The 15,049-nt window shown below is 38.8% G+C and overlaps 1 protein-coding gene across 1 annotated transcript in view; it reads left to right on the top strand.

Moving 5' to 3' along the window:
- RNF150 (ring finger protein 150) overlaps positions 1-15,049 on the top strand; it is a 263,115-nt gene that overhangs the window by 180,167 nt on the left and 67,899 nt on the right. The window lies entirely within an intron of this gene.

Below are 15,049 nucleotides of genomic sequence, written 5' to 3'. Positions count from 1 at the left end.
TCCGACTCCATAGGCAGAAATTGATCAATGTCTAAGTTGAATAAATCAACCAAAGACCGTGAGATGTTGGCTCTTATTCCTCAAGAATCAGGGCCATTTTGTGGGCCCATCAGAATTGTCAGCTGACGTAAACCCGGAGTGTGTCCTAACTCCCTTCATCTCATTCATTAGTAACCCATTGATGAGCTATTCATGTCTCGTCATCCCAGCCCCTAAGAGAGAAAAGCAGTTTAGCCTAGACAGACAATAGTTTGGATAATAATGGCCCGTGGAGGCAGCGTGTCTTGCTGGCTCATTATTTTCACAGTTGGATTACAAATAAAATCCTCTAAAACCCAAGTTAATATCTTAGATAGCTGCACCTCAAGCATTTAACCAGTCTGTACACAAAATGTCCCTTCAGATTGCCTCCTGTGGTTAACGGTTTGTAGATGGTGCTTCCTGGAGGGTTCTGTAGGAGGCGCTGTTGTCAAAACTGCCAGCACTTTTTCTAGGGTCTTTGTGTGTATTTTGGAGCCAGGGAACGAGGTCAGTGAGCAGCTCTGCAGGTCCATGGCTTGTTGGGCTCCTCACTCTTCACAATAGGATTGTTTTGTCCTAAACAATCTCACCTGTTAGAGATTTCTGGAAGGGGGTGTGTATGTGTGCATGTAGTAAAATATACATAGCATAAAATTGATCATTTTAGCAATTTTTTTAATGAGATTTAGTTATTTTTATTTGGAGGATAAATGTTTTACAGTGTTATGTTGGTTTCTGCCAAATATCAACATGAATCAGCCATAGGTATACCTATGTCACCTTCCTCTTGAACCTCCCCCACCATTTTAACCATTTTTAAGTTTATATTTCAGTGGGTTACAGCATACCATCAGTACATTCATCTCCAGAAGAACTTCATCTTTCCAAACTGAAACTCTGTAGCCATTAAACTTTAATAACATTATTAACTCTCCATTCCCCCAGTCTAGAGTTTTGTGTGTGTATGTTTTAATTTCGGCTTGATTTTTATTAACAGAAGACAATGTCAATGGATGAATTAGATTTTCACTCAAGAATCTAATTTAAGTTGCTTAGCTAAAAATTGATTTTTATATATTCAATTCAAAAACAGATGGTGAATAATAATTTTACAGATTTCTGGTATTGTTATTAGTGCTATTTGTCGTGGTTTAGTTGCTCAGTTGTATCTGACTCTTTGTGACCCCGTGGAATGTAGCCTGCCATGCTTCTCTGTTCTCCAGAGAAGAGATTCTCTGGAGATTCTCCAGACAAGAATACTGGGGTGGGTTGCTATTTCTTTCTCTAGGGGATCTTCCCAACCCAGGGATTGAATTTGTGTCTCCTGCATTGGCAGGCAAATTCTTTACCACTGAGCCACCTGGGAAGCCCCATTATTACTATTATTACAATACTAATATGATGCTACTCTTATCACTATTATTAGAGCTGTTATTGTTCCTCTTACTATTACTGACCACTCTTACCACCATCCATTCTTCTCTGGCTTTCTGTGATGGCCTTCTCCCTGATCTCCCTATTTCTACTCCTGCCCCTTAATCATTCATTCTGATGTCTGTTTTTGATTATCCAACTAGATTAACTGGACCTTGGGTATTTTTTTAGTGAGTACAAATTTAAACTCATTAAGTGTATCAGAAGTATGACTTAAAATTATACTGAAGTATAATTCTGTCTTTTGTTTCTCTCAAATGGATTTCTGTAACAAAGTAGAATCACAGAAAATTAAGAAGGTGCTCATATTTGCTTTTTACAAGAGAATTGAGTTAACTAGTGCAATTGCCACTGATTTTTTCAGGAATTACTGAAAGAAGCAATCTTAGGAATTTTGCCATTGTAACTCTTGTTAGGATTTTCTACTCTGATTTGATTGTGAGGACTTGCCAGAGCAGTTCACACATGTAATACCTGACTTTCTCCTGAGAGGGAGAATGTTTTTATGCTGTGGATACAAAATTGTGCTGTTTTCCAAAATTTTTTTCATGTTTTGTTGATAGAAAGCCAACAGCCAAATCTGTAGTCCATCTCATAGCCAAAAGGGACTTTTTAGCTTCATCCCTGACTCTGTTTTATGTCTCTATTCTTATTTTTCTTTCTTCTGCTTTTTTTTGGCATCCTTTTGGATATCTGAATCTCTTCAGTCACCTTAAGTCCTTTCTACAATAAACATTTTCCATGTGTTTCAAACTTTCTCAGTGTCATTTTTAATTGATATATAATATCCCCTAGGCCGTAATTTGACTATTTTGGGACAGTTATGTTGTTTTCTCCTCCATACCCATATACTTTTATTTGCTGTTATAAATAAGGCTGTGATAAATAGCTATGTGTGTGTGGACCTTAGTTACATTTTAGATCATTTCTTTGTTTCTAAGGTTACAAATTCAAATTGCCTAGTTGCTTTCCAGAAAGTGGTACTGAAGGAATGTTCCAGTTAGTCAAAGGTAAGAAGAATACTCCAAGTGATATCCTAGAATTGTCAGAGTATAATGCACATGTCGGACTTCCCAGGTGGTAAGGAACTCGCCTGCCAATGCAGGAGACGTAGGTTCGATCCCTGGGTCAGGAAGATGCCCTGGAGTAGGAAATGGAACCCACTTAGATATTCTTGCCTCAAAATTCCATGAACAGAGAAGCCTGGTGGGCTACAGTCCGTGGGGTTACAAAGAACTGGACATGACTGACCAACTAGGCACATACACACACACACGTACACACACACACAATGCCCATGTCAAGATAACGGTGGAGAGGTAGGCCAGTCCAGATCACTTAGGACCTGGATGCCTGGCTGAGGAGCCAGGGTTCTAGCTAACTTCTGAGGTACCTGCTGAGGAGTTCAATTTGTGTTTCATAAATAGCACGCTGGCAGCATGTGGAGTGAGGCTTAAAGGGATCTGACTGGGGTCAGAGGAACCCGTTAGAAGACTCTGGCAAAGTCAAAGCAAGAAGTGCTGGAGGCCTGACTGGAGTGTTGGATTTGGACATGTAGGCAGAAGGATCTCGTCTAGTCAGAGGAGATTTAGGAGGTAAACCTAGCCTGAGTCAGCCATTTGGAATACTTGAGAAAATAGCTGCCCCTGTCAGATGGTGACTGATAGATACAACTGTATTTGTTTGCATTTAAAACCTGCTCATATCTTTCCGTTTGGATTCTAAACAATAGAAAAAAATCCAACAGCTAGCTCAAATACTGTAACAGAAGAAACATTTAAGAACCAGAACAGATTTAAACAGATTTTGTTTCTCACTCAAAAAAAAACAAAAAAACACTCGAGGACCAGCATTGGCTTATCTTTTTAAAATTTTCTTTTGAGTTATTCATCCCACAACAATCCCATAGCTGGGCCATTTAGGCAACGTTCCATTTTGGATGGCCAGTCGTTCGATTCTGTAAGTGTAGATTGTGTAAGTGTTAGATTGTGTGAGAGCTCTGCTACCCTCTCTCTTTCTCGTTTCTTTGCTTTAGAAATGAGCCTAATTTTCTACTGTATCTGTGTAAGAGATCTCTTTAGTAATTCAGAACAAAGGACATATCAGACTGTTTCCTTTTTTTCTCCTCCTTTGAAACTTAAGTCTACAGTTTTACAAAGATCAGAACGTGACTAACAGCACTGGTGTTGAAAGAAATGAAATGGAGATTTAAATACAATAATGCACCGGACTAAAAGGAGCAAACAGAATAAATGGTTACTGTTAAAGTAGAAAACAAATTAATAGAGAAGGAGCAGTAAAGCTTATATGTGCAAATCAGGGCAATAGAGACACAATGTGCAAAGGAATTTCTCATGACATTCCAGCCTCTGAGTCAGAGAAATACTGAAAGGGGTAGGCCTGGAGATTTGGAAAAAGAATTTTTGAAGGCTGTTGAAAAGTCGAGGCCTAGATTTGGTCTTCTAACTCAGTGAATTCTCGGAAGGTCTGTTACATACCACATGTCTACAGTTGGCAAGAAGCTTATACTTCATCTTTGTCCGTCTACCCAAACAACCAACTGCTTTCCTTTCTCATTTAATATGACTGACATATGTATATTTTTAACATGGATCTAATTATTGACTCCTCAGATAGCAAATTCATTAACTCTTCTCCCTAAGGACATGTGGTATTTTCCTTTACAAGAGAAACAGCTCTGGGAGAGATACAGTAAAAAGGTATACGGCACGGACTCCCCTGGTGATTCAGTGGCTAAGACTTCAAGCTACACCACTGAAGGGCCCAGGTTCAGTCCCTGGTAGGGGAACTAGATCCCACATGCCACACAATAAGACCTGGCACAGCCAAGTAAATAAATAAAGAATTTTTTTAAAAAAAGATGCATGACAAACAGAAGAGGAATCCACTTGTAAAGCTTTCTGAACAAACATGAATCCTCAGGCTCCCAGAGTGACTTGCCGGCTAAAGAACCACCATCCTTAAATTCAAATTAGTAAGATTTACAGAACTAACGTAGGTGAAAGCACCATGCCTGTTGACGAGTGTGTGACTCACAGTGGCTTGTATCTGATGGGCCTCTCTCTCTGCTTTTTTACTGTGTATCAGAGAGTTTCCCTGTTCTTGTTGGATGCTTCCAACCAAACACACCTGGACAGCTCATAGCCTCCCCTGCTTCCCCTGAAATTCTGATTGGGACTCATATATTGGGTTCTTTAATGACAACCTAAGGCAACATAACAGTTGGGACTCTGATATTCATCTCTGAACTTAGGGCTCTCATTCATTCTCCCTACCAGGCACAACATGGTCATAACATAGAACATAATATAAAGAAGAATTATAACTTGATGTAGACATGAGTGGAAACCATAATTACAGAAAACTAACCAAACTGATCACGTGGACCACAGCCTTGTCTAACTCAATGGAACTATGAGCCATGCTGTGTAGGGCCACCCAGGACAGACAGGTCATGGTGGAGAGTTCTGACAAAACGTGGTCCACTGGAGAAGGGAATGGCAAACCACTTCAGTATTCTTGCCTTGAGAAGCCCATGAACAGTATGAAAAGGCAAAAAGGTAGGACACTGAGGGATGAACTCCCCAGGTCAGTAGGTACCCAATATGCTACTGGAGATCAGTGGAGAAATAACAACAGAAAGAGAAGAAGTGGAGCCAAAGTGAAAACAATGCCCAGTTGTGGATGAGACTGGTGATGGGAGTAAAGTCTGATGCTGTAAAGAACAATATTGCATAGAAACCTGGGATGTTAGGTCCATGAATCAAGATAAATTGGAAGTGGTCAAACAGGAGATGGCAAGAGTGAACATTGACATTTTAGGAATCAGTGAACTAAAATGGACTGGAATCGGCAAATTTAATTCAGAAGATCATTATATCTACTACTGTGGGCAAGAATCCCTTAGAAGAAATAGAGGTGGCCCTCATAGTCAATAGGAGTCCGAAATGAAGTACTTGGATGCAATCTCAAAAATGGCAGAATGATCTCTGTGTCCAAGGCAAACCATTCAGTATCACAGTAATCCAAGTCTATGCCCCAACCACTAATGCCAAAGAAGCTGAAGTTGAACAGTTCTATGAAGACGTACAAGATCTTCTAGAACTAACCCCCCCCCCCCACAAAGATGTCTTTTTCATCAGAGGGGATTGGAATGCAAAAGTAGAAAGTCAAGAGATACCTGGAGTAATAGGCAAATTTGGCTTTGGAGTACAAAATGAAGCAGGGCAAAGGCTAACAGAATTTTGCCAAGAGAAGGCACTGGTCATAGCAAACACCCTCTTCCAACAAAACAAGAGAAGACTCTATACACTGACATCACCAGATGGTCAATACCAAAATCAGATTGATTATATTCTTTGCACCCAAAGATGGAGAATTTCTATACTGTCAGCAAAAACAAGACCAGGAGCTGACTGTGACTCAGATCATGAACTCCTTAATTGCAGACTTCAGACTTAAATGGAAGAAAGTAGGGAAAACCACTAGACCATTCAGGTATGACCTAAATTAAATCCCTTACAATTATACAATGGAGTAACAAATAGATTCAAGGGATTAGATCTGATAGAGTACCTGAAGAACTATGAATGGAGCTTTATAACATTGTACAGGAGGCAGTGATCAAAGCCATTCCCAAGAAGAAGAAATGCAAAAAAGGCAAAATGGTTGTCAGAGGAGGCCTTGAAAATAGCTGAGAAAAGAAGAGAAGTGAAAGGCAAAGGAAAAAGGAAAGATATATCCCTCTGAAAGCAGAGGACCAAAGAATAGCAAGGAGAGATAAGAAAGCCTTCCTAAAAAAAAAAAAAAAAAAAAAGAAAGCCTTCCTAAGTGACCAATGCAAAGAAACAGAGGAAAACAATAGAACAGTAAAGACTAGAGAGCTCTTCAAGAAAAGTAAAGCTACCAAGGGAACATTTCATGCAGAGATGGGCATAATAAAAGACAGAAACAGTATGGAGCTAACAGAGGCAGAAGATATTAAGAAGAGGTGGCAAGAATACACAGAAGAACTATACAGAATAGATCTTCATGACCCAGATAACCACCATGGTATGATCACTCACCTAGAGCCAGACATCCTGGACTGCAAAGTCAATTGGGCATTAGGAAGCATCACTATGAACAAAGTTAGTGGAGGTGATGGAATTCCAGCTGATCTATTACAAATCCTAGAAAATGATGATGTTAAAATGCTGCACTTGATATGCCAGCAAATTTGAAAAATTCAGCAGTGGCCACAGGACTGGAAAAGGTCGGTTTTCATTCCAGTCCCAAAGAAAGGCAATGCCAAAGAATATTCAAACTACTGCACAAATGTACTCATCTCACATGCTAGCAAAGTAATGCTCAAATTCTCCAAGTGAGGCTTCAATAGTACATGAACGAAGAACTGCCAGATGTTCTAGCTGGATTTAGAAAAGGCAGAGGAACCAGAGCTCAAATTGCCAACATCTGTTGGATCATAGAAAAAGCAAGAGAATTCCAGAAAAACATCTGCTTCATTGACTACACTAAAGCCTTTGACTGTGTGGATCACAACAAATTGTGGGAAATTCTTAAAGAGATGGGAATACCAATCTTACCTGCCTCCTGAGAAATCTGTATGCAGGTCAAAAAGCAACAGTTGGAACCGGATATGGAACAATGGAGTGGTTCCAAATTGAGAAAGGAGTACATCAAGGCTGTATATTGTCACCTGGCTTGTATGACTTATATGCAGAGTACATCAAGCAAAATGCTGGATTGGATGAAGCACAAGCTGGAATCAAGATTGCGGAGAGAAATATCAATAGCCTCGGATATGCAGATGACGCCACCCTTATGGCCGAAAGTGAAGAAGGATTAAAGACCCTCTTGATGAAAGTGATAAAGGAGAGTGAAAAAGTTGGCTTAAAACTCAACATTCAAAAAACGAAGATCATGGCATCCATCTCATTACTTCATGCAAATAGATGGGGAAACAATGGAAACAGTGACAGACTTTATTTTCTTGGGCTCCAGAATCAGTGCAGATGGTGACTGCAGCCTTGAAATTAAAAGATGCTTGCTTCTTGGAAGAAAAACTATGGCCAACCTAGACAACATATTTTTTTTTTATTTTTAAGAAACATTTTAATTGAAACACAGCATATAAACAGAAAAGTACAGAAAACATAAGTATAGAGCTCCATGAGTTTTCCAAAAGTAATGAGCACTCAGATTAAGAAGCAAGATATTTCTAGCACACTAAAAGACCACTCATGCCCCAGCCAACTTCTTTCCATCCACCCGAAGATAACCACTAGCTTGACTTTCTGAATTCTATTGCCATAGATAACTTTTGCTTATTTTTGAACTTTATATAAATGGAGCAATGCAATATATACTTTTTTTTCAATGTTGTATGTGAGATCCATCCACATTATAGTAGATAGCAACACTTTTTTATGTTATGTAGGAACCTAATTGTAGAATTGCTGTGTCTTGAATCAGTTCTAATGAGATGGATGAAACTGGAGCCCATTATACAGAGTGAAGTAAGCCAGAAAGATAAAGACCAATACAGTATACTAACACATATATATGGAATTTAGAAAGATGGTAACAATAACCCTATATGCAAAACAGAAAAAGAGACACAGATGTACAGAACAGACTTTTGGACTCTGTGGGAGAAGGCGAGGGTGGGATGTTTTGAGAGAACAGCGTCGAAACATGTATATTATCTATGGTGAAACAGATCACCAGTCCAGGTTGGATGCATGAGACAAGTGCTCGGGCCTGGTGCACTAGGAAGACCCAGAGGAATCGGGTGGAGAGGGAGGTGGGAGGGGGGATCGGGATGGGGAATACATGTAACTCCATGGCTGATTCATGTCAATATATGGCAAAAACCACTACAATATTGTAAAGTAATTAGCCTCCAACTAATACAAATAAATGGAAAAAAAAAAAGAATATACCAGACCCACGCATATAGTAGTCTTAAAGAGGTAGAGTTAAAAATTAAAGCTCAGTCTGCCTAATTTACATTTTAATACAAATTCTAAATAGGCACTTTTGGTACATATTCTAAGACATTTGGTTTTAATTACAAAAGGTGACTTGAGAACTAATATTTTTCCCTAAAAGAAAAACTAACATACAAGTTTTCATTCTGGATTTTGTAGCTAAAAGAAAATTTTCTTCGATGCTTGGTTGAATTCTACTAGTAATGTGTCTATGACAGCATTAACACCATAAAAAAAATAAATAAATAAAATCGCAAATTATGTTATATATATTATCAATTTTAAAAAGTAATTTTTAAAAATATTTCAAATAGACAACATATTAAAAAGCAGAGACATTACTTTACCGACAAAGTTCTGTCTAGTCAAAGCTATGGTTTTTCCAGTAGTCATGTATGGATGTGAGAGTTGGACCATAAAGAAAGCTGAACACTGAAGAACTGATGCTTTTGAACTCTGGTGTTGGATAAAGCTCTTAAGAGTCCCTGGGACAGCAAGGAGATCAAACCAGTCAACTCTAGAGGAAATCAGTCCTGAATATTCATTGGAAGGACTGATGCTGAAGCTGAAGCTACACTACTTTGGCCACCTGATGCAAAGAACTGGCTCATTGCCAGAAAAGACCCCGATGCCAGGCAAGATTGAAGGCCGGAGGAGAAGGGGATGACAGAGGGTGAGATGGTTGGATGGCATCACCAATGCTGGGCAAGATTGAAGGCCGGAGGAGAAGGGGATGACAGAGGGTGAGATGGTTGGATGGCATCACCAATGCTGGGCAAGATTGAAGGCCGGAGGAGAAGGGGATGACAGAGGGTGAGATGGTTGGATGGCATCACCAACTCAATAGACATGAGTTTGAGCAAGCTCCAGGATCTGGTGACGGACAGGGAAGCCTGGCGTGCTGCAGTCCCTGAGGTCACAAAGTGTCAGACATTTCTGAGTGACTGAACTGAGATGTGAATATCATTTTAATATTTGAAAACTTCAAAAATCACAAGTTTTTCCAAAGCATTAAAAATAAACACTGGCCCCTTAAGACTTCTAACCCGAGGGACCCATCTAATTTTAAGAATGAGTCAAAGAACTGAATGTCTGTGTGAACAGGAGATTCCAAACTCTTTATGAGTAAAAAACAATTTACAAAACACTGTAATGTGATCAGGATTCCGACTCTGAGCCTTATAACTCGTGAAGTGGAAAACAAAGGGATGCTTTCTAGCCAGGCAGAAATGGCCTGTCCTGACTTTACCCTGCCGTGTCTGTTCCATATGCTTGACTAGAAACAGATTTTTTTCCAAGTTCGTTTTTCTAAAAAAATGATGTGTGCTGGCTGATTTTCATAAGATTTCACTTACCCTTTCATGCCCATGTTACAACCTTGAAAGTTTTTTAAAAAGTATGAAACAGCAGAGAAAACATTCATTTCTTTGCTAATTGTAAGAAATTTTGAAAAGGGTGAAAAGTAAAAAGAAGAAAAATAATAATCTCACCATCCAGAAATAATCATTGTTAATATGAGTATATTTAATTTTTATAATGTATGTGCATATATTAAATATTATAGAGTCAGGCCATTAATTCAGCTTTTATTTTACTTTACTCTTGAGAATGTATAAGTAAATAAATAAGTAAATAAAGTTATAAAGTAAGCATTTTCCTATAACTTTAGAAATTATCTTAAAATATTTAGTGGTTGCATAATAGTCCATTATTGGGGTGTATTTAACTGCCCTCCCCACATTGTTCACCATTTAAACTGCCTCCAGTTTTCATCATTATAAAATCATGACCTTACTTGTTTATCTTTTTTTTCTATATTCATCCCATAGTATATACTCCTAAAAGTTAACTTCCTGGGTCAAAAGTACTTTCCAAAGGATCTTGATAAGTTTTGTCTAACTGCTTTCCTGAAAAGTGGTTATGATTTACACCCCACACCAGCAGGATGTACTTGCATTAATGTTCTTTTGGAACCAAGAAGTGGTACCATTTTTAACCCTCTTTCTCATCTAATAGCCAAATACAAAGTAGCACTTAGCTTTAATTCCTATGTCTTTGATTTCTCTGAGCTATTGCACTTGAGTAAAGGGAGCTCTTCATGTATGGTATCTGTCAACTGAAAGAGTTCACAGTGTGAGAGTTGTGAGTTCAGTTTTCTTTGGGGCTTAATGAAGACCATAGGCCAGGAGGCAGAAGGCTCTAGGGAACAACACTGAAGAGGTTGGGGAGGGAGGGCTCGGTGTACATGTGATTTTGGTGAAGGGCGATACATGCAATCAAGCACACATTTTGGCAGAAGTTTGATGCTAGCCACAAAGAGCAGATGTCTCCATTAATGATTTTAGTGCTTTTCTATATATGAGAAGATGCAAGGAATTGGGCTCATAAAATCTTCTTCTGAAAATATCAAACTATCTGATGACTTGTTTTGCCAGTTTTTCCCAGAACACAGAGTACTTCATTCCTGATCTTTGTCTTGAACTTCTTTTGAGGGAGTGTCGAAGGTTAGCAAGTGGCTAGTGACTTCATTCTTGTGGAACCTGATAGCAAGAGACAATTTTAATTGGTATATCTAATGTAAATATAAATCATCATTGGTGGTAAGATGCTTCCTAATTTTAGAGATGTTAAATAAAGTGGGAGAGAAAAATGATCTGGCATAGAACTGATAAAATGTGATATTAACTATTTTTAACACTTTGTTTTCATATTTTGGAAAATAGTGCTTTTTCTCATTTAAATATTTTTAGTCTTATGCTTTTAGATTAATAGAAAAAAGTTATAAAATTTATGAATTTTATCTCCCCTCCTTTTAATCTTTCTTTACCCAAAAAAATATATCTATAGTAAAACAACTGAGCAATTAAGTATATTGTTCAGATTTCTCTGACATTGATGTTGGTGTGGGCATCCCACTCATACTCATTATTTATGAAAAACATTATTTAAAAAACTCATTCTTTCAAGAACATAATTTTACATACTCTGCCAAATTAAAAGTTATATAGTGTGGTGGGAGTTTAAAATGGCACAAGTGCTTTGGGAATTTGTCAGTTTCTACTGAAGTTAAATATACACTATTCTCTAACCTAGCAATTTCACTGGTGGATATAATACCCTAGAGAAATGAATGCATACACTCACAGAAAGACTTGTACAAGAATGGTCATCATAGAAAATTTCATCATAATAGCCAAAAAATAACCCCAAGGCCTAACAACAGAAAAACCTATGGTTCAGTCAAGGTACATTCATATAGTGAAATATTACTTAGCGGTAAAAAGAAACATCAAATCAGATGTACATCAAAGCACAGATGAATCTGAAAGAGTTATGTTGAACCAAAAAAGCCAGGCAAAAAAAATATACTTATGATAATAATTATTATACCTATGATTCCATTTAAATGGAATTCAATCACAGGCAAAGCTAATCTTCGGTAACAAAATTTCTAATGATAGATTCATGGCAGGGAGTGGGTATTGTCAGGTCAGGAGAAGGAGGGGGCTCTCTGGGGTAACAGAAACAGTCTTTATCTTCATCTGGGTAGTGTGTACATAAATGTATACCTACTTAGGAAATCATCCAGCGTACTTAAGATTTATGCATTTTACTGTATATTAAGCCTTCATTTAAAAGAATGAAAGGGGAATTCCCTGGCTGTTCAGTGGTTAGGACTACACTCCCACTACAGAGGGCATGGGTTCAATCCCTGGTCAGCAAACTAAGCTACACAGCACAGCCAAGCTAAGAAGAAATAAAATAAAATAATGAAAGCGATTTTACAGTACCAAAGGCTGTGGACTTAAAAAAATCAACTTCGTACATTAGTCAAAATTACATAAAATTTAAGTTCAGAGTTTGCTAATGTTGCTTTCTTATCATTTTTCTTTGATTACTTTGGACTTTTGTGTCTAAATGCCAAAAATTAGCCATCACTTCATCTAGGGTATTAAAAGAAGGAAACGTGAAAGAGATGGCAGCTTTGGTAAATGTCTGATGTGTTATTTTCTGTTGTTATTTTCAACAGAGCAAATGCTTCAGAAAGCAGCCTTGAACCATAATAACCTTGTTAAACATGGCATTCTGACTTCAAATGTCCTGGTCCCCAGTTATACTCATCAACTAGACACTCGGGACACATGCCAACCAGCTCTGCTGCCCCAGCCAAACAATATAATTAGACCAGGGTCAAGTTTTAAGTACAGAGCCTCCCTCGGCCAGAACCCAAAGGAATGAGACGCACTGCAAGAGGCCAGTTCTGCAATTCCCTCTGAAATTGCATTCCCAAAGGACTGATTTCTTCAGTAGCAGGAGGATCTGATGTGGCTTCTTAGTTCTTTAAATTTTGTTGGTTTTTCTTTAATGCTGTTTAAACTCAAAACTATGGACAAATGGCTGAAATAAGTGGCCATTTATTATAATACTTTGAAAAACATTCTACTGTTTACAAAGGTCTTTTACATGTAATGTCTATTTTACATCTCACAACAGCCTATAATAGAGTTAAGGCAGGGACCGTTAACACCCCTTTACTTGACTAAAAGAAAATCTTTACTCATGGGATCATAGGGTCCAGAGCGCAACTAGGTTTCTGACTTCTGAGCCAGCACTCTTTCCAATGTACTGATACCACTGCAATGCTATTGACCCCTTAACCCCTCCTGCCCCCGCCCCCAGGTAACTCTCCCATGCATTCAACTCTCTGGGGCTATGGTTTTGGCTGCAAGTCTGCCTCAGGAACCCCCATCTCACTCTAAGTAAGCCAAATGTCTGAGAACCCTAAGGAATCCAGATCAAATCTAGCCCAGCTTTAAGGAATTTGCTTTCTCCACAATGATTCCAAGCTTGTTATTGTGGGCCTAAAAACAGACCAGCTCTTTTTCACAGAAGGGCAGTGTCTGTGCTAGTGAGGTGAGCCATAATTTACTTTATTGCCTTCTTTTTTTTTCCCTCTCCACCAGGTAAAACTGCTAGCGTAGCAGATGAGCTTGCCAAAACAAAGCAATTCTGTTTTTAACAACAGCCATAATATGGTTACTACTGGTTCTGTGTGACTTTGAAAAGCATGCTACTGGTTACAAAGGTCTTTTGCATATAGTATCTACTTGGCATCTTACAACAGCCTATAATCGAGTCAGGGTAGAGACCACTGGAGCTTCCCAAATGGTGTAGTGGTAAAGATCTGCCTACCAACTCAGGAGACACAAGAGACATGGGTGCAGTTTTGATCCCTGGGTCGGGAAGCTCCCCTGGAGGAGGGCATGGCAACCCACTCCAGTATTCTTGCCTGGAAAATTCTGTGGAAAGAGGATCCTGGTGGGCTACAGTCCATGGCATCACAAAGAGTCGTACACAATGGAGCAGACACACACACACAGAGGGACCATTAAGGCTGTAATTTAAGGAAAACCTTAACTCATAGAGTCAAAGGTCTTAAGTCCTTTCCCTTTCTTCTTTCTCCCCCCCGCTTTTTGTAAATTATTTTTATATAACCTAAATAGGGGGAATCAGGGAAATGAATTTTCTCAAAATTGGTCCAAACATTTCAGACCAAGTCTAATAGCAGAATCACCCCCACAGAGAGGCACTGGGCTGGTTGGGTGGAGTTTATCACAGGGAGAGGCTGGTGTCTACTTACCTGGCCCCGTAATACTTCATGGTCACCACAGCAAGGACTTTCTGAATAGGAGACAGAAAGATGAGACACCCATTGAATAACGTCACTTGATGACAAGAAGTCCATGATCATAAGGAATAAGGGGAAGTCTGGCTAAAGTCTATGATTGTTTTCCTCGTTGTTCATGCCTCCTTCTGCTCAGCCCGTCTACTTGATTTCAGAGCACTGATTTGGACTCAACCTTGCCAACTTTATTTTCTGTTCCTACTTTTTCTTCTCTTTTTTTATTGGAGTATAATTGTTTTGCAATGTTGTGTTAGTCTCTGCTTTTCAACAAAGTGAATCATCTGTGTGTATAGCTTTCAATCCTGTTGAATTTCTCATGCATATCACGATACCTCCACTATGCCTTTTCTCATGGAAATTCTTTCTCCTTGGATTTCTTTCCTCCAGCCTTCAGAGTTCTTCCCAGAATTCAAGAATTCTCCTTTCCTTGAATTCTGTGGTGCTTCGGCTTCTATGTGTTTATGATCTGTCACTTTGCATGTTATACTAACATCATTTAAAATGCTGTCACTATTATCCACTGAACACTAGCATTTTACAAGCAAGTATAGAATCCTTAGAACAATCCCGTAAGGTACTAGTCAGGACAGGCTAGGATTTGCTGCAGTAATGATAACAACGACAAAACCTCCCAACTCTCAGTGGCTTAAAACAATGAAGATATCTTTCTTATGTTTTATGTGGTCAGCAAGGAGAGTCTGCTGATGTAGGCTAACAAAGCAGTTTCCATCTTGAACAATGTGCACTGACAGCTCAGTAATTAAATGCCATCGCCTGAAGTGAAATCTGTTATTTCTCATCATAATCTATTGACCAGAATTAGGCACATGGCCATAGCCTGTGAGAGCCTGTACTCTTCTTGTGAGCCTAAAGATGGAGAACCAGCAGATGGGAT

The sequence above is a fragment of the Cervus elaphus genome, chromosome 5, assembly GCF_910594005.1.
Source record: "Cervus elaphus chromosome 5, mCerEla1.1, whole genome shotgun sequence".
Lineage (NCBI taxonomy): Eukaryota > Metazoa > Chordata > Mammalia > Artiodactyla > Cervidae > Cervus > Cervus elaphus.
This window is presented reverse-complemented; position numbering and strand designations above follow the sequence as displayed.